We start from the raw sequence: 21,203 nt of genomic DNA, 5'->3' as shown, positions 1-21,203 counted from the left end.
AGGATGGAAAGCCAAGTGCCCTGAATTCCAGGCTGGTCCAATTCAATACACCATTTCCTTCCATTTCAAGCAAGGACTTGAACAGGAGGGGAGAAAATGGGTGTGTGACACCTCTGTAAGAGGTGTGCTGGTTGTGTTAGGGCTGTGTGTGTGGTGTTGGTGGTGGGGCTTCTGAGCAGGGCAGGTATAGGTGTCAAGTTAATATCTGTGTTCTGAATGGCTTGTGGCAGGCTGTTCCCTGAGCTGGGGCTGGGTAGGCATGCCAGGCATTCCAAGAAGAAGGTATAGAGTGAGGAAAGGCTGAAGGGTCAAAAATAGACTGTGTGCAGGCAAGCCCCTAGGTTAGTGTGCCTGGGGTTAGCCCAGCTGGCTTGGGCCAGAATAGGGTGAGTCTGATGGTGGGCGGGACATGGTCCGTCCATAGTAAGGTGGGTGGATTTTATCTGTAGGGACACGAGAGAGTAGAAATAAAATTTATTGCTCTCACCAGGCTACGTTTGAAGTAAGAAGGTGCTAAAAAATAATTAACAGGTATTAATTGCTCTGACAGCTATATAAACTGTGCCCCCCCCCCCGCCGAGACCTCCTCATGTAGAGTCCCTGGGGAGGTAAAGGGGAGTGTCATGAGGGGATTTACTGTCTAAGGTTGCTGCTTATAGTGCAAGACAGTGGAATTTACATTTTCTCTTTCCACCATGTGCAGGCTGGGCATTGAACTCAGGCTGTAAGATCTGGAGGGAAGTGCCTTTTTTCCTCTTCTCCCCTTCCCCCTTAAAAAAAAAAAAGCCCTGTTTAACATCAACTTGATTCAAGCCAAAGTCATCTAAGAGGCCAGGACCTCAGTTAAGAAAATGACTCCATAAGATTGGGTTTTGGGCAAACCTGTAAGGCATTTTCTTGGTGATTTGGGGGGCAGGGTCCAGCCCACTATGGTACCATCCCTGGGCTGGTGGTCTTTGGTTCTATAAAAGCAGACCGAGCAAGTCATTATGAACAAGCCAGTAAGCAGCACCCTTCCATGGTCATCAGCTCCTGCCTCTAATTCCTGCCCTGTTGGATTCCTGCCCTGACTCCCTTCAGTGATGGACCACAGTGTAGAAGTGTAAGTCAAATAGAAGCTTTCCTCCTCAGCTTGTGTTTTGCTCATGGTGTTTCATTGTAGCAGTAGAACCCTAAGGCAACTTGGTACCAGGATTGCAACAGACCTGACCATGTTGTTTTCAGAAGGATGGTGGAAGGACTTTGGAACTTCGTGCAAGAAAAGCCATTGAGTGTTTAATGCTTGGCGAGCCGTTTCTGTAGGAGCTTGGAGAGTAGGAATGTCGAGAGCAATGCAGATGCTAGAGGCCTGGCTTGTGACGTTTCAGAGAGAAGTTTAAAAACCCTTATGGGTCCATTTGTTATTTTGAATTAGGAGTTCGTGTTTCTGGCTAGCTGGGGCTGAAGAATCAACTGTGATTAACCACTAAAGAGAAACCTTTGCTTTGCTAGGATACTTGATGCCTGCCAGCTGGAGCTGATTACGTTGATTAAGAAGAGACCAAGGTTGAGGAGGTGAAATCTTCTGGGAAGCACATCCCCGGGGTCAGCACACACAAGCTGTGTTCTGGAGGTAGCCAAGGTTGTGTCTCGTGCTGGCAGCTTCTCGGTAGCGTAAGAGTCACCCAGGTGGTGCTGGTTTTGAAGGCATGAAGAGCAGCTGAGGCTCGGCACTGAGAGGCTAAGAAAGGCCATTGGTGAAGGTGTAGCCTCAGTGGCAGTTGAAGGTCCAGGACTGCAGGGATCATGCAGAGAAACTCAGGCTTGGCACCATGAAGAGAGCCTCTGAGAGGCTGCTGGTGACTGTGCAGCCCAGTTGCAGCAGAAGACACCAGCATTTTGAAGATGCCAGTACCATGGGATGAGCACCAAGAACAGTAGCAGCTATGGAGTGGAGTCAGCAAGAACCTTGGAGACAAGCTGTGTGTGCTGCAGGGGGCAGAGCTGGCGAAGTGACCCAAGCCCCTTGGAGGAGCCCAGGGGATGGTGAGTGAGCACAAGGCACAGACACTGGGTGTTGGGTTGTTTACACTGTTGGAGTTTGGTTTTGCTTTGATTGTGACCAGGCCCTCGTTCTTCCCCTCTTGAAGTAAGAAAGTATTTAATTGTTTTGATTTTAGAGGAGCCCACAGTTGAGAGACTTTGGATTTTAAAAGAGATGTTCTATTGTAAAGAGACTGAACTTTAAAAGTGTTTGAATTTGTAAAGACTGGGGTTTTTAAAGCTTTAATATGAATTCTTGGGGGATGAATGAGAAAGGAAAGGATGTAGCTTTACAGTGATTTGTTTGTGTTCGAGTTGACAAGAGATCAGTTGTGCTGGATAATTTTATATCAACTTGACACAACATAAAGCCATCTGAGGGGAGGGAACCTCGATTAAGAAAATGCCTCCATAAGACTGGGCTGTAGTCTTACACGCGTTCTCACGACCGGCCAGGAAAGACGCAACAAACCAAAATCTTCTGCGGCAAAACTTTATTGCTTACATCTTCGGGAGTCAGGAGCGCAAAACCCCAAGCCCCAAAAACGAAAGCCCCCTTCTTACATCTTTAGGAGCCAGAGCGCCAGAGCGCGCCAGAGCGCGCCAGAGCGCGCCAGAGCGCCAGCGCGCAGAGCAAGAGAGAGCAAAAGCGCAAGAGCGCAAGTAAGAGAGAGAATGGCGGAAAACCCGTCCCCTTTAAGGAGGAGTTATCCTTCGCTTAGGACGCATCACTCCCTGATTGGCTGCAGCCCATGGCCGAGCTGACGTCACGGGAAAGGCAGAGTACAAGTAGTGGTAAAATACCCTTGGCACATGCGCAGATTATTTGTTTACCACTTAGAACACAGGATGTCAGCGCCATCTTGTGACGGCAAATGTGGGGGCGGCTCCCAACATCTCCCCCTTTTCTTTTAATAAGAGCAATAGGCCACCCATATTAATGAGAGTGGAGATAGAGGTCAAATCCCCAGTGTGTAGGTAAAGGAGCCATGTACAGGATTAGCTCTTAGGCTCACAGGCTTTTACCCAGAGCAACCCTGACCTGCTCCCGTGTCGTTTTGCCTGGAGAGAAGGACACTTGGACACTCAACCTTCTTGAAAGATGACATGTCTCCCTAGAATAGGCTCATATATGCCGCAGAGCCCTTCTACTGCAGTGCTTAGCCGTGCAACTCTCTCGGGCTGCTGAAGCACACTCACTCTATCCCGTGCAATGAGACTAGCCTCGTGAGATGTAAGAGCTGAGTGGCCAGCGACCTATTGCCTAAGCATAGATATCAGGGGAAGCACCATGTTCTAGTACTGCAAGTACCTGGGCAATAACCACCTTGTCTCTCCTAGTTTAGGCCTTAAGCTTACAGACCAACCAAAGAAGCAACACTAATCCACAGCAAAGTGTATCTCCAAATAATATCAATCCCACCCATTCTTTAAAGAAGGAAAATGCTGAGGAGATCCAATTGGGTAATCCTTTGGTCAGGGACAGGTCCAAGCGCGTGGAGTTGACCTGAAGTCTCAATTCCCGAAGGATCTGTTCAAATTTAGCCGTCCAATTCTGTAACATATACTGAAAAAGACTTTTTGACAAATTAGCTGCCCTAGTAAATTTAACATACTGAATGGAAGTAACACACAATCCCGGAAACTTTTGTTCACATCCCAGCTGAGTTATATGTCATAATACATCTAGTTGTTTCTGGACAAGATCTATGAGTTGATTAACCAGCATGAGACCTCCCTGTATCATGACATTAGCTGAGGCCTGTTCATCTATGACTGTAGTCACTGAGGCTGACAAAGTGTTAATGGTGTCAGTTGTCTGGACCTGTCCAGACAGAGCCAAGGCTGTCTGAATCAAGGCTAAACCCAGTTCCTAGTTAGTGGTAAAAAAGCAGGGGAATACTTGAGCATTATACATCACCGTCATTGGGAGTGGAAATGTTGACATTATCCCCCAACGCTGCTCTCTCTTTATTATTGATGCCCTGGACATCACCAAGACGAGGGACATCAGTATTCCCTTGGTTAGTCTGGATTTTTCGGGTGAGTCTTTCTGGTATCCAAAATGGGTTGTCTTCATTCTGTGGGAAAACACAGATAGCTCCCCTGGATCTTATCAAAATAGGATCCGGGCCATACCATTTATTATCAAGGACACTTTTCCATTTAACCATCTCATTGGGCCTATCTGGCTCTGAACAATGACGTTCAGCCGCAGTATGGCCATGAGCATCAATATTTTAAAAATTGAGTGTAAAGAGTGCCATAGACACAGACACTCTTGGTGCTCGGGGTAGAGTCTCGATTCCCCTCTTCTGCTTTATAAGATAGGCTTTGAGGGTGTGATGCGCACGCTCAACAATACCCTGTCCTTGAGGGTTGTATGGAAGTCCAGTCAGGTGGGTTACGTCCATCTGACGGCAGAACTGCTGGAATTTTTGAGATGTATAAGCTGGTCCATTATCAGTCTTAAGGAGTTTGGGTTTCCCCCAAGCACTCCATGTCTCAAGGCAATGTTGAATCACATGTGAGGCTTTTTCTCCGGTTAACGGAGAAGCAAACATGATGCCAGAACATGTGTCAATGGACACATGGAGATATTGAAGTTTTCCAAAGGAAGAAACATGTGTAACATCCATTTGCCAGACCTGTAGAGGTCGAATACCGCGTGGGTTAATTCCCACATGAGGAACTGGCAAGAACTCACAGCAGCTTTGACATTGAGTAACAATGTCACGGGCTTCTTTTCTTGTCAAGGAGAAACGACTGCGTAATGTTTTAGCCGTCACATGAAAATTGTTATGAAAATTTCTTGCAGCCTCTACCGGGGATGATAGGGCAGCAGCCACCACTTTAGTGGCCTTATCTGCCAAATAATTTCCCAGAGCCATGGGGCCAGGTAGGCCTGAATGGGCTCTAACATGAGTAATATAAACAGGAAATCTTCTAGATAACAAAACTAATTGTATCTGCTGAAAAATATTGGCAACTCTACTGGAAGGCTTAATCACTCCAGCCACTTCTAAAAGATTTACTGCATTAACCACATAACAGGAATCTGACACAATATTAAGGGGTTCTAAAAAGGTTTTTAAAACTTCTAAAACCACTAAACATTCTACCACTTGAGGTGAATTTTCATTATATTGTTTGGATACCACTTTACCATTAGCCACATAGGCACCTATGCCAGTTTTTGATCCAACAGTATATACCACAATCCCATTTTTAAGTGGGTTTCTTACTGTTATTTGTGGAAACACAACAGATTGATTTTGGGCAAACTGTAAAATTGGATGTTTTGGATAATGGTTATCTATTTGTCCTGAAAAGGAGGTAACTAAAACTGCCCAATCATTAGATGTGGCTGCCAAGGTTTGAACCTGTGCAGCGGTATAAGGTACAATTAAAAGATATGGACTTCGCCCAAAGAGGGTGATTGCTGCTTTTAGGCCTTTAAGGGCAAGCTGTGCAATTGCATCAGGATACCAATCTATTATTTTAGCTGGGGATACGTTTGGATGGATCCACAACAATGGCCCATTCTGCCACAAAACTGCGGTTGGCAATTGTGCTGTCTTAAAGACACACAAACTGAAAGGCTGCGAATCCTCAATACGTTGTAATTGTGCATTCTGTAAGGCTTTTTCCACCTTTTGTAAGGCCTGGTTAGCAGCTAGAGTAAGAGCCCTAGGGGAGGAGATATGAGGATCTCCTTCTAAAATACCAAACAAAGGCCTTAACTCAGCGGAAGGAATCTTTAAAAAAGGTCTGAGCCAATTAATATCTCCCAACAGCTTTTGAAAATCATTTAAGGTATGGAGGTGATCTCTTCTTATCTAAACATATAAATATTGATTTCTCTCAAAGGAGGAAATATGCGTGACATCCATTTGTCAGACCTGTAATGGCCTGACGCCACGAGGGTTTACCCCTACGTGAGTAGATAAAATTTGACAACAATCTAAAGGCATTATTAAGTAATCAGAATCATTTTCAGTAGAACCAATCCCTCTTGTAGCTCTAGGAATACCAGAGGAAGAAAAAACAGCCATGTAGGCTTGGCAAAATTATTAGTTGAGCTATTTTGTCCCCTTGTGATATAGAAAAGACAACTTGAGGACAAGAACAGAGAACCTGAAGTTCCCCTTTATAATCTTGATCTACAACTCCAGGGTGGACAATAAGACCTTGTAGGCTGCAAGAGCCTGCCTCTGTCATTATTGTCCAGTGGCTTCACCTGCTCGGGAGAGCGCCTTCCAGGCCCTAATAGCCTTTTCATCTGATTCAGAACTATTAAGAACTGGCTCCTTGAGCTCACCTAGTGATGAGTATAGGCTCCTTCTCCTAGAGACCTCCGCTAATTGATCTTTTTTCTTTTCTTTTTCCTTCTCCTTCCTTCTAATCTCTCCCCAGGTATTCTTACCTGACCTAAACTTTTCCTCGGGTTCAAGACCCTTGGAAAGGCCTGTATACTTATTTTGTGAACCATATTTCCTCTTTGCTCCTATTCTCTCTCCCCGCTTTACTTCTGATAGATTGTCCTGAACTTCATCCAGAATCCGCCCTGCCTTAACCACTTGATAACATGTGAAAAGGAACAAAAGGGCTTCTAACACTAGAGAAAGTTCAAGGCCAAACATACCTTGTAAAGCTATTTTCCACTTTACTTCTGATAGACTGTCTTGAATTTCGTTAGAAAGTTCAAGGCCAGGCGTACCTTGTAAAGCTATTCCCCACTTTACTTCTGATAGACTGTCTTGAATTTCCTTAGAAAGTTCAAGACCAGACTTACCTTGTAAAGCTGTACTCACTGGTACTTCTGTTCCCCAGCTGAAAAGTTCTGAATTCATGCAGTTGAATCCTTCTCAACAGTCTGTTTTACGGGAACCTTTATTACCGTGACCCGCAGTTCTGGTTCTGGAATGAGGGATCTTCCTTGCGCCGGTCCCGAGTTTTCTTGTATTTTTTCGTCCCGGATTTCAGCACCAACTCTTACACGCGTTCTCACGACCGGCCAGGAAAGACGCAACAAACCAAAATCTTCTGCGGCAAAACTTTATTGCTTACATCTTCGGGAGTCAGGAGCGCAAAACCCCAAGCCCCAAAAACGAAAGCCCCCTTCTTACATCTTTAGGAGCCAGAGCGCCAGAGCGCGCCAGAGCGCGCCAGAGCGCCAGCGCGCAGAGCAAGAGAGAGCAAAAGCGCAAGAGCGCAAGTAAGAGAGAGAATGGCGGAAAACCCGTCCCCTTTAAGGAGGAGTTATCCTTCGCTTAGGACGCATCACTCCCTGATTGGCTGCAGCCCATGGCCGAGCTGACGTCACGGGAAAGGCAGAGTACAAGTAGTGGTAAAATACCCTTGGCACATGCGCAGATTATTTGTTTACCACTTAGAACACAGGATGTCAGCGCCATCTTGTGACGGCAAATGTGGGGGCGGCTCCCAACACTGTAGGTTAACCTGTAGGGCATTTTCTCAACTAGATGTTGACAGAGGAAGGCCCAGCACATTGTGGGTCGTGCCATCCCTGAGCTGGTGGTCCAGGGTTCTGTCAGAAAGCAGGCTGAGCAAGCCAGTATGCTGCACCCCTCTGTGGCTTCTACATCAGCCCCTGCCTCCAGGTTCCAGTCCTGTTCGAGTTCCTGTCCTGACTTCCTTCAGTGATGAACGATGATATGGAAGCATAAACTAAATAAACTCTTTCCTCCTCAACTTATTTTTTGGCCATGGTGTTTTATCACAGCAAGAGAAACCCTAACTAAGGACAAGCTCTTCAAATGCATCTTTATATGAAAAGATAATGTGCTCCACACAGAGAGCTGGGTTGGTAGGGAAGCACACACAGGCTAGCCAGTTCCCCTTTCTCCTGCTGGAGGAAGCCAAGGTCCCCTTCTTAGAAGCAATCATTATCACAAGTTTAAATCCTGGACCAGTCTGAACACAAGAGCTCACATAGATCTGATTTCTAATTTTGTATCTCTTGCCTTCTCTGTACTCTGCTTTTTATTTGTGGGCCCCATAAGTCTTCTATATTGGTGAATTCTAGAGCAGCCTCAATCTTTTTATTGTTCACAAAATGCTCCATGGATCCAGCATATTGTACCGCCTTCCCTATTTATGGTCATTGAGGTGGTTTTAATCTCTCGCTTTGGCAATAATGACACAATTGACACCTATATGCATAGGAATGTGTGTGTGGACTGGATCTCCTGAAATGGCATTGCTGAGTGGAAGGGCCTATAAGTTTTATTGGTTTTGAGACAGGCTCTCACATAGCCCAGGCTGGCCTCAACCTTGCTATGTAGTTGAGGATGGCCTTGAACTACAGATCCTCCTACCTCCCGCTCCAGATGCTGGGATTCTAGCATGGGCCGCTATGTTTGACTATGGCGATTATGGGAATTTGGGCAGAGTGAAGAATGATACATCAGTTGTGAGGGGTGCTTGGGAGAGTGGAGTAGGATATAGGTAGGGTTGAGGGGGTGACAAGGGTGGTACCCAAGAGGTGAACCAGGTGGAGGGATCCAAAAGTCAGGGATTGGTACTGTGGAGTGGTTGTGGGCTGCAGACACAAGCTAGTGAAGCCCTGTAGTGGGTCTGGAGGGTGCAGCCTTGAGATCTGTTGGGTAGCCTAGGAAAGTTAGGAAGGGGGCAGGGCTAAGACTGGGCTGGGACAAGCCAGGGGCTTTGGGGTGTGGGACACAGGACACAAGGGGGCAGCACCTCAACATGAGGTCTGAACTTGGATACTTAATCTGAGGCCCCAAATAGACCTGGAGTGAGGTGTCTCCCTGCTGATGCCTGGAGCCTGCTTTACCCCACCCCATCCCAGCTTTGGTGGTGGTGGATGTTGGGTTCAGCCCTGGATTTGGGAAACAGGCTGAGAGGAGGACTTCAGAAGGAAAAATAGGTTAACGAGTGCCTAGGAAGACGATGTTGTTGTCAGTGTAAGCCCAGAACATTTTGTTGGGCTAACTAGTGACCGTTAGTTGGCACCTGGGGGTGGGAGCGCGCAACTGGTTTAATGCAGGTATCATGCTGGTATAACACTGGCGGCTTTATAGCCATAGAGACTCAGATGGTCTATGCCACGATGAAACAATAATAGAAAGTCAGGGTGTTTGCTCATTGGCTGTCTCCTAGCAGCAGTGTGCTCACAACAGGGTAAACGTTCTAGATGCAGCATCAAATTATACAGGAACACAGTGTTCTAGAATGCCTGTGCAAGTCAGCTGGCCCTCTCTTACTCAGGAGATGAAGTGAAATTACCCATTACCCTCTCTCCTCTTACATTTCCAGGTAGTCGGTAGCAGGCTCACATAGCGGTAATAGACTTTAAGGGCTTTGCTGTTATCAAAGTCAGGCCAGGTGGACAGGCTAAAACAAAATGAGCCCAGTTGAACGTCTATACACCTGAACCTTTTATACAGTGTCATCCACTGTTCACCCAAATCCCTGAGGACTGTCTGTTCTCTGGAGAACATTGACAATACACACCTTTCTCTCCCCCCTGCAGTCCTCCCCACTCGTGGTAGATTTAATCCAAGTTCATTTTCTGATGTTCCGTAAACCCCAGAGAGTTCTAATTCACTTCTTTCTCCTGTGTTGTCCTTCTGTTTCCCAAGACTTTTCCACACATCTCTTGGGCATCACAGAGAGTATCTGGCACACCAGTGCCTGAGCTGTGTTTAGTTCAATGGGAAGGCTCAGTCCCCTTTGGCCCATGTCCAGATGCTGTGCCTGTAACTCAACGCCTCCAGGCCAGCAGTTGTCAACCTGTGGTTCTCAACTCCCTTGGGGTCACATGTCAGATGTTTATATTGCAGTTCACAACTAGCAAATTATAGTTATGAAGTAGCAGCAAAATAATTTTATGGTTGGGGGTCACCACAACATAAGGAACTATATTAAATGGCCACAGCATTAGGAAGGTTGAGAGCCACTGTTCTAGACAGTGCTAGTTGATTCCTGCGTGTCAGGGTGTCTTCAAGTTAGTTCTTCATCTGTGTCTTCATAGCCCGCCCCTTGGTCCCACCTAAAGTCCCCAAGTTCCAGCTGTCTCTGAACTATCCCGGTGTCTTCTCCCCTTTCCTTGCAAAACACCCATTTTTTTTCTAGTACAACTTTTACCTAGTCACAAGGCATGATAGCCTCAGGATGGTCTTAGAATCATGAACATGTCTGCATCTCTTTTTGCTTGTCTGGGCGGGCATTCCAGTTGCTACACTGCCAACAAACTTGCTGGAACCCTAGGTCTTCAGGAGCTTGCCAGCAGAGGGTGCTACCTAGGAGCAAGGGCTGGATTGTGTGTGTGTGTGTGTGTGTGTGTGTGTGTGTGTGTGTGTGTGTGTGTATGGTAGTTGTAGGGGAGAGAGGCTGGGCTGAGTGCCTACAAGCATACACACAGTAGGTGCTCAAAAAAAGTAATAGCAAGACAGAAATGCTCAATCTATTTTAATATGAAACTATCTCTAGAAACCATTTTTTTTTTGCTACCCTAGGAAGATAGGATTTGAATATTCTATCTCATGAAATAGGAAGTTGAATTGTAGTTGTTCTGGAAGAAAATGGAACCATTTTCAGCTATCCTGGACATAATGGACCACTGAGGTCTGCTGTAAGAGAGCAAGAATTACTAGGGGTGGGGCACTCAGCTGGTGTGTAGGGATGAAGGACAGCTCCAGTTTTAGATGGGGTGCAGGAAGTGAGCTCAGGAAGGTAGCCAGGGCAGGAGAGGTGGAGCTGGATCCAGAGACTTCACCAGCCAGGGATGTGTGTGTTCTAGGTGCGTACAGTGTGAGGGTACTCCTAACTCTGAGAGCCCATCCTGGGAGGCATCAGCACTGACCCAAGAGGGTTATCCCATTGTGGTCAAAGAATCCCCAGCTCTTGATGGCACATTTAAAGGAGCTATTGGCCAAGGGGTGCTTATGTATGCATATGAGTGTGTGCTAAAGTGAGCAAGCTTGACTCTTCAGCTCTGGGATGGTAATCACTGATACATGCATTGTGAGCACACACACACACACACATATACAGAGAACAGTTAATACTGACCTTCAGGACAGCCTTCCCTCTCTCTCTACATATATATATATATATATATATATATATATATATATATATATTGAAATACCGAAAGACTCACTGATTTGGCTCCAAGAAGATACACTGACCTGGGTTATGAACTCAGGGGTTTGAGTTTAAGTGAACAGTGAAGATCTGTATTTGAAGGCGATTTCATGGCAGACTTGAGGAAGACTATGGGACTTTTGGCTGGAGACTGTCCTCTGGGTCTAGATGACTGAGGGAAATCTCAGATGAGAAAGCTGCAGTTAAGTGAGGTCAGGTGTTTTGTTTTGTTTGAGATAGAGTCCCACCATACAGCATAGGCAAGCTTGAAACTAGGTGGCCCAGGCTGACCTAGAACTCTCTGTTCCCCTGCCTCAGCCTGCTGAGTAGCTGGGATTACAGGCATGCACCACTAGGCCCAGTTAACCTATTTTGAACAGAAATAACGACAGTTTAATTCGAGATATTTGAGACATAATGTTCAATACAAGACAGTACGTCAGGCTCTCCGGGAAACATTAGCAGAGAGCTGGCCTGTTGCTGGCCCCTGGCTTGTGGCTCAGGATACTAGGAAAGTGTTCCTTAGGCATTATGGAATCTATTTCTGTGTGAGAGCCTTCTCGGAAATGTAGATACTGGACAAGCTCTACCAACAGCTCAGGGACCGTGTCTGCTGGGCTGTTTTCTTCTCACTGAACCAGCGGAGGTGGGGGTGGGGGTGGGGGTGGAGAGAATAGTTGGGGTTTGTTCCTGTTTGGGCCTCAAGGGGGAACAAAGTTAGGCATAACCATGGTAACTAACAGGCAATTAACGCCAATCAGGGCTGCTAATCACTGGGTTAGAATTTCCCTGCAGGAAGTTTTTCTGTGAACTTCATTAGAAGTGGATCACGGGGCTCTGTGGAGGCAGAAGTTCCACTGTTGGGGGAGGGGGTTCACATGGTCCTGGGACCATGTTGCCTGGTGACATTGCTAGGTGAAAAAGGTTCCAGAGAGGAGCTTGGGCTCGGGTCCTGGCCCAGCTGTCCAGCCTGTGTGATCTTGAATAAGCCCTGTCTGTCCTGGTTCCCCACAATCCCCATATGGAAGTGGTTAAGACCTCAGGGCTGCCCTGAATTCTCATGAGGGGAGAGACAGAACTCAGCAAATGCATGTACTGCATGGGATTTGCATCTGTGAGGGACCAGGAGAGAGCTTAACTACCACTTAGTATTCGTCTTTAAAAGATTATTTCAACTAATTAATGACTTAATTATTTTGAGACGGGCCATTGTGTAGCCCAGGCTGACTTGAAGCTCTCTATGTAGACCAGGCTGCCCTAAACTAATAAGAGATCTGCTTGCTTTTGCTTCTCAAGTGCTAGGATTGAGGCATCATCATCATGCCTGACTGGTCTCTCTCTGTCCTTTCTGTCTCCAAAACAAGGTCTCATGTAAATCTGGCTGTCCTGGAACTCTCTATGAAGACCATGACGGCCTAAAACTCACAGAGATCCTCCTGCCTCTGCTTCCTAAGTGCTGGGATTAAAGGCGTGCACTACTACAACCCACCTGGCTGAATTTCTATATTTTATAAAGTTGAGACAGTATTCTGCAAAGCTCAGGCTGGCCTCAAACCCCTTCTGTAGTGGGAGATGACTTTGAACTTCTGATCGCTCTGCATCTACCTCCCGGCACTGGGGTTAGAGGTATGCAGCACCACACTTGGTTTGCAAGGTTCCAAGGATCGATCCAAGGGCTTCATGTATGCTAGGCCAACTGAGTGGCATCTCCAGACCCTCGCCGAGTGTTCTTACTGTGCCTTTTCTGTGTGTAGATAGTGATGTGTACCAGCACTGCTGTGCTGCAGCTGCCTGCAGCATCCAGCGCAGCATCCAGTGCAGTGTTATCCTATACAGCTTCTAGCCGTGGAGTGATGGTTGATGCTGCACAGCTAGTGCAAGCAGCGCTGTCTGTGTAGGTTAGCGGAAGTCGTCTATTACAAGCAGCAAGGACACATTTCCCCAGAAGCATCTCCACCGTTGAGACACTCACAATTGCCATTTGTAAATAGTTGGAAATTCCAAGGGCCTCTGCTCTTAATTTTTAGTCCCCAAAGGGTCTTCTCAGGGGACAGAATGAGGGAATTGGATAATAATTTTGAGTTTGAAAAACTTTATCAGGACAGTTTTCACATAAAGAAGTGGAGGCAGAGTTGAATTAGAGTTATCTCTGAATGTGTTACCAATATCAGTGATTAATACTTGACCAATTTTGCTTTGCCAATTCTCCTTTAAATGCACAACTTCATTTGAAAGGTATAATTTAGGGCTATACAATGTATCCAAATGAGAGGGTTTTTGTTTTTGTTTTTTTTTAAGATAGACTTTTCAGGGTGGCTTTGAACTCACAGAGTGCAACCTGCTTTGCCTCATGAGTGCTTAGGGATGTATTACCTACAGATGTAGGGTTGCTGAAGATCCTTTCCCAATCTGTAGGCTGCTGTTTTGTCCTATTGATGGTGTCCTTTGCCTTATAGAAGAGTCTTAGTTTCATGAGGTCCCACTTATCAATTGTTGATCTTAGAATCTAAGCCATCAGTGCTCTGTTCATCCAGGAAGTTGTCTCCTGTACCAATGTATTCTGATCAGGTGTAGGAAGAAGGGAAGCAGGAGAGGGTTGGGAATGTGAATGGAAATCAGTGGGGGAGGGGCTTCTCGGGTGACTAACTGGAGGCCCAGGATGGGAGAGGATACAGGGAGTCTATGGGGGATGACCCTAGCTGAGATTCCTACCAGAGGGGGATATTGAGACTGAAGTGGCCACCTCCTATAGCCAGGCAGGGCTTCCAGGAGAGAGAGGGGGACATCACTCAACCCATTAAAACCTCAACCCAAAAATTGTCTTACCTACAAGACAGGGATAAAGATAAGAGCAGAGACTGGGGAAACAGCCAACCAATGACTGCCCCAACTTGAGACCCATCAGATATGAGAGAGCCAACCCCTGACACTGTTAATGATGCTCCGCTCTGCTTACAGATAAGAGCCTAGTATAACTGATTCCTGGGAAGCAGTATATGGTGGCAGATGCAGAGACCCTCAGCTATACATCAGGAGGAGCCTGGGGAGTCTTGTGGAAGAGTGGGGGATAGAAGTGAGCAAGTCAGAGGGATCAAGGACACCACAAAAAAGACCCACAGAGGCAACTAACCTGGAACCGCTGGGGCTTACAGAACCAGGGAGCATCAGGAGCTGGACCTGGATCCCCTACACATCTGTAGCAAATGCGCAGCTTGTGGGACCCCTAACAAGTAGAGCAGGGGTTGTCTCAGACTCTGTTCCCTGCTGTTGGATCCCCTTCCCCTACCTAAACTGTCTGGTTGGGCTTCAGTGGGAGAGGATGTGCCTAGTCCTGCTGGGACTAGATGTCCCTGGGTGGGGTGGTACCCAAGGGGGGCTCCCCTTCTCTGATGTGAGTGAAGGGGAGGAGGTGATGGGAGGAGGGACTTGTAAGTGTGGGAGAAATGAGGACTGTGATTCATGATGTAAAGTGAATAAAAAAAGAGAAGGAAACAGAAGCCAGGGATTGACAGCTATTCATACATCTATGTTCGTGTCACCATTACTCACAGTAACCAAATGTAGAAATACCCTGGGTCCATCAGCAGATGAGTAAGAAAACACAATGCGGTATGTAAAACCCTGAAGCCTAGTCAACCTCACACCAGGGTCTCTCTTTACACAGAATACTAATGACATCGAATGGGGGCTGGGGGTGGTGCTGTCTTCCACATCAGCAACCAGTCTCCCGTTCTCTAGGCACTAGCTGGGAGCACAACCATTCGATTCCATTTAGACACTCGCTCACTATAGCTTGGACATGCACTTAAAAGCCACTTTTGCAAAAAGCCTTGACCCCTAACTGGAACCCACAAGGTAATTAAAGCAGGATGAAGGCTGCCCGTCTCTGCCTTCCCTTTGTGTCTGTACTTTGGCAGAAGGCTCGGAGATAAGTGATGTCCTTAATCTCGTCTCTTGAGTCACTTTGAATCCTAGCAGAAACAAAATCTCCAGGACACACACACACACACACACACACACACACACACACACACACAGAGCATGCGTATGCATGCAGTGTTAAGCCCAGTCTCTCCCCCCTACTGTAATAGACTGCTATACAGTGCAGGACAAGCATGCTACAATCCACAGACCTGAAAGGACTGACTAATAAGGAGGTCTCAAGGGAAGATGCTTGTATCTCACTCAAAAGGGGAAACTAGGTAGTCATTGGAGATGGATGGAGAGAGGGAACTGGGTAGGAGAGGAGGTGAGGAGAGGAACGGGATGGTTTCTGTTTCTTTTAGTTGCCTGCTTACACACGGGATTGCTGGATCACATGATAATCTTTCACTTTTCTTTTGTTTTTCGAGGCAGAGTTTTTCTGAGTAGCTCTGGCTGTCCTGGAACTTGATCTGTAGATCAGGGTGGCCTTGAATTTGAGATGCACCTGCCTCTGCCTCCGGAGTGCTGGGATTAAAGGTGTGCACCACCACCATCTGGTGGTAATTTTATATTAAACTTTTTTCCAGGGTTTGAAGGATTGTTTTCCATAGTAGTCGTATCATGATGGCAACACCAGCAAAGGACGGAGGTTTCTAACTTCTCCACATCCTCACCAACACTTGCTCTTTCAGTTTTTAAAAGTAACCACCAACTTACTGGGTGTGTAATGACATCTAAAGTTTTTCTTAAATCTGTATGTGTGTAGATCTGCATCAGGCATACATACTGCAGGTGTGCCTGGTGCCTCCAAATGCCAGAAGAGGGCATCAGATTATTTGGGACTGGAGTTAGAGGCAGCTCTGGGTCACCAGGTGGGTGACCAAACCCAGGTCCTCTGCAAGAACAGCCAGTGCTCTTAACTGCCTAGCCATCTCTCCAGCCCCGTAGTTGTGGCTTTGATTTGCTTTTCCCTAATGACACTGAAGGTGAGCACCTTTCTCTACACTCATTGGCCACAGTTGTGCACCTGCTTCGGAGAAGAGAATGTCGGTTGAAGTCCTTAGCCTTTCATTTGCTTCATTAGATTAGGGATGTGTTTTGTTAATTTTAAATATACATTTGAATTGTCTGTCTGTATGGTGTGGGAGCGTGGGCAGGTGTGTTGGAGGTCAGAGGACAACTTTATGGGGTTGCCTCTCTCCTTCCACCTTTAAGTGAGTTCTGGGAATTGAATTCTGATAATCAGGCCTGCATGGCAAGCACTTTACACACGAGCTCTCCCCCCATTTAATGCTCTCCCCCCATTTAAAACAACAAAACAAACATGGACTGGTGAGGGCTCAGTGAGGGAGGCTGAGCAAGCCTGATGACTTGGGTTTCAGCCCTGAGGAGCCTGAGGAGCTCACGGTGAAAGGAAAGAACCGAACTCTGAAACTTGTCCTCTGACGTCCAAGTGTGCACCCGGGAATGCATACATATCACACACTCTCACACACACACACACACTCACACACACACACACTCACTCACACACACACTCACTCACTCACACACTCACTCACTCTTATACACTCACACACATATATATACACTCACTCACACACACACATACACACACTCACTCACTCATACACTCACACACACTCACACACACATACTCACTCACACACTCACACATACACACACTCACTCACACACACTCACTCACACTCATACATACACACACACACACACACACTCACACTAATAATAATAAGGAATTTTCATACTCTCACAAATAATTCTTAATTCTTCCTTGATTTTTTTCAGAATATGAAAATTTATTACTGTTTTTCATTGTCAAATTTTATGATCTTGGCCTTTCTTTCTTGCCTTTGTACAGAGCCAACAGAGAAACATTGGCTACTTTAACCACCTTAAAGCGGACTCCAGGAATATCACCTACAGCATGACCTTTTCGACCAAATCCAGCAACCAGATCTTCATCATTTTCCTCAATGAAGTTCAGGCAGCCATCATTGGGCAGGAACGCTGTGATCTTCTTGCCGTTCTTAATGAGCTGCACCCTGACGCACTTCCTGATGGCAGAATTTGGCTGTTTGGCCTCAACCCCTACTTTTTCCAGCACAATTCCCTTTGCATGAGAGGCACCCCAAACGGATTGGCCTTCAGGGCTGTGCCCAAGTGGGCTTTCTTGTACTGTTTGTCATGCCACTTCTGATCCCGTCGGTGACTGCGGAGCTTCCGGGCAGTTCGGAGACCACGACACTTGCCCATCTTGCCGGCGCCACGGGCCCCGATTTTTATGCATTATCATTTTCCCAGTATTTTATCTTTATTTTGAGTATATAATTTACAATTAATTATTTAATAACTACAATAATTATTATATTAATAATATGATTATAACATCTCTCTCTTTCTCTCACTTCCTTCCTCTAAATGCTTACATATTAACCTTCCTTGCTTGCCATCAAATTCATGGTCTTTTTTTCATGGATTTTTGCATGCACATATATGTCTATACAGATGTATTCTTAAATATAACCTGTTCTGCATCTATAATGTTGTTTGGATGTGTTTTCAGGACTGAGAGTTTGGCATTGATTAACCTGTTTTCAGTTTTGAGGTAGAGCCTCATACTGAACCCCAGGTTGGGTTTCTAGTCACTCTCTTCCTGCACTAGACTCCTAAGGCTGGGCTTACAAGTGGACAGTCCCACACCTGGCTTCATCTTCTTGGCTACATGTGGTCTTCCAACACATCTGCTTCCCCAGTGAATAATGTCCACAGGCTCTCTTGGTTTGGGAGCTATCCTCTTTGGAACTCTGGTTGCTTTGACCTGTGAGCTCAGGCTCTGTAAGGATGTCGGCTATTCTATGTAAGGGCAGCTCAGGTTGGTAGGAAGAGTCCAGGGTGGGGCCTTTGCTGGTCAGAGAGTGCTATAGAGAGGGCACCCAGATGAGACTGGACTAGGGGGGCCTTTCCTGTGTGCCATCTTCCTGCATGATGCCTGCTCTGATAAAGGCTGTTCCACTGACCCCCTCAGGGAAGAGAAAACTTGGGACAGCCATCCTTTCAGAATTCAGTACACCTTGGGGTATGTGTGTGTGTGTGTGTGTGTGTGTGTGTGTCAGGGGGGTGTCTCTGTCATCACCTGTTTTTGTTGGATCCCAGAAAGGTCCCTGCTTTTATTTGCTATTATTTCAGATTCTAGACGCAGCAGCCTGACTGAACAAAGGCTCATAGAAGCAAGAGACAGGAATTAAGAGACTCCTTTTCCCTTGGGCAGGAGAGGTGGCTCAGTGGTTAAAATCATTCCTTGCTCTTCTAGAGAACCTGGGTTTGATTCCTAGTGCCTAAACGCTGGCTATCAAATGTCTTTAACTACAGATCCGTATGATCTAGTGCCCTCTTCCAGCCTCTGTGGCCTGTACATGAGCATGCAGCCAAAACACCCACACACATAAAATAAAAATAAATGAGGAAGTCAGGTGTGGTGGTGCACGCCTTTAATCCCAGCACTCAGGAGGCAGAGGATTTCTGAGTTCGAGGCCAGCCTGGTCTATAAAGTGAGTTCCAGGACAGCCAGAGCTATACAGAGAAACCCTGTCTCGAAAACCAAAGAGAGAGAGAGAGAGAGAGAGAGAGAGGGCACTCCTCTGCCCCTCTTTGCTGTTTCTCATTGGTTATCCTTTAGGCTGTAGCATCCTAGTCCGTTACCCCAACATCAGAGTTGAAACCACCATCAGCCTTCATCATAACACACCTTGGTGCTGCTCTCTGGTCATTTACGTAGTTTTATTTTCCAGACTCCCCAGCACAGATTTGATGGTTCTCCCCCAAGATTTTCAGAAAGAACAGTTGGTGGACTGTTTAACGGAAACACCAGTGGATTGTCTGAATTCTCTGCCTGCAGAGACCTTACTTTGATGTTTCTGTCAGCTGTGGCTGCTGTGGCTGTTACTTAATGCTTATTGTGTTTTCTATATGTGAAAGACCCAACTTAAATCAGTTTTAATCTTCCGTGTGTGTGTGTGTGTGTGTGTGTGTGTGTGTGTGCGCGTGCGCGCGCGCGCGCGCCAGAGGTCCTCAGGATATCATAGTCTCCTACTGGCCTGGTGCTCAGAGGTTAAGTTAGGCAGTTTGGCAAGCAGACCCCAGGGATCTGCCTGTCTTCGCTTCCCTGGGTCGGATTACAATGTGTGCCACCACACCAAATTTAAGTCCTCAGGCTTGGATGGCAGCACTTTAACTGAGCCACATTCCTAGTCCCACCCCATTCTGGTCACGCCTTTGGTCTGAGCCCCTGTCCAGTGTTAGGAGTGTTCTGGGCTGTGGGAACGGGCTAGCTTTGTCTTCTTGGCTGCCTGAGACACAGCTTCGGATGCCACCGGAGGCAGCCTCTGCTTCACTCTTGCTGTTTGTTTTGGTCCTAGGGTTTCTCTTCCCTTAAAATTTCTCATGTTGCTTCAAGGGGGTGACTGCCTGCACCCTTCAGTGTGCTTCCCCTAACTCACACGCTACCTTGTGGATGGTCCAGGACGGTGCTTTTATGCTGCCAGCTCCTGCGTGCTATTGAATCAAACTCTGCTTCCATTTACCTTGTTCTGTGGTGGATCCTGGGATCCAGCTACTCTCTATGGGCATTCCAGCCTCAGTCAAGAAGGGAATTTGTTAATTGTGGGACTGAGACACAATGCTGCTCTAATGTAGGAGCACTTGTGCCAGCTCAATTATTCATGCTCCTTGCGACTATTTTTAAAAGTATAGTCTGTAGGCAGTGAGTAATTATACACCGGTAGATGTTTCAAGTCTTTAAAAAAATGTCTTATTTTCTAATTCTAGGTATCTGGTTAGGGTAATGGGCATTTTTATTCAGATGCAATGAAAAAGCCAAGTATTTGCACAAAAAATTAAATATGGTATTGAAGTCATAGCTGTTCCAGCTTGTAATTACAGGCTATGATAGCATCCGCAGTATCCCTCCTGCTAAAGTCTGAGTCACTGCTGCCGCCCTGACCCTGGGGTAGAGCCAGCAGAAGAAGAGGGCAGTGAGGATTTGTGGCTAAAGAGCTTGGTTCGTGTCCTGGCCATGTTCATTACCACAGGCCTTGCCAACCAAGGCTTGCAACCTTCTGGTGCATACTTCCCTCCAGTGCAAGTCTGACTGGAGCATCCTCTCCGTCCCCCCCTCTGCCTCCCCTTCCTCTTCCCACTTCCTTTCCTTTTGATGTATGAGAGAGGCATCAAGAGCAACAGAGTCAGAGGACTAGTGGGAAGTGTCCTAGTGTCAGAGGACAGCGGGGGGTTCTTCTAACCATGGGCTCCATATAACCAAACAGCACATGAAGAATAATGGCTGGTGTCATTGGGAATGTCCTGAAAGGACAGAGACCCATGGCCACCCATGGTCCAGGCCTGTGAGCCTCAGGCCTTTCCCAGCCCTCTGGCCCACTTCCACTGTCAGGAGTTTATTTCTCTTTATCTCTTTAAAAAAAATCTCTCTGTGTGTGTGTGTGCGCGCATATATACATTTCATACAAATGTGTGTGTAGTATTTCTCTTTCTTAGTTAGCCTTTAAGATCCATCATTATCCATGTGTCCTTAGTCCAGAGCTTTTTTTCTGGTACACAAGAACCTTGACATTTCAGTGGGTGCCCTCCAGGCTCTGGTCCATGTCTGTAATCCTCCCTCCCTCCCTCCCTCCCTCCCTCCCTCCCTCCCTCCCTCCCTCCCTCCCTCCCTCCCTCCCTCCCTTCCTTCTTTCCTTCCTTCCTTCCTTCCTTCCTTCCTTCCTTCCTTTGTTCCATACCTTCCTTTAAAATATTTATTTTTATTTATGTGTATGTGTTTGTCTATATATGCTCTCTCTCTGTCTCTCTCTGTTTCTCTGTGTCTCTGTCTCTGTCTGTCTCTGTCTGTCTGTGTGTGTGTGTGTGTGTGTGTGTGTGTGTGTGTGTGTGTGTATGCTCTTGCGCATATAGAAGTTTGAAGTATATTCTGGAAATCAAACTCTGGTCCCCTGGAAGAGCAGTAAATGCTCTTAACCATCAAGCCATATTTACAAACCCACCTTTTGTTTAAGACGAGATCTCACTTTATAGCCTAAGATGGCCTG

General features: G+C 46.5%; 1 pseudogene; it reads right to left on the bottom strand.

Moving 5' to 3' along the window:
* Positions 1–16,912: 16,912 nt before the first annotated feature.
* Positions 16,913–17,376, bottom strand: Gm10054 (annotated as a pseudogene).
* Positions 17,377–21,203: the final 3,827 nt, after the last annotated feature.

Source organism: Mus musculus, chromosome 12, assembly GCF_000001635.26.
Source record: "Mus musculus strain C57BL/6J chromosome 12, GRCm38.p6 C57BL/6J".
In the NCBI taxonomy this organism is placed as follows: domain Eukaryota; kingdom Metazoa; phylum Chordata; class Mammalia; order Rodentia; family Muridae; genus Mus; species Mus musculus.
The sequence above is the reverse complement of the archived record's forward strand: the minus strand, read 5'-3'. Positions and strand labels throughout refer to the sequence as shown.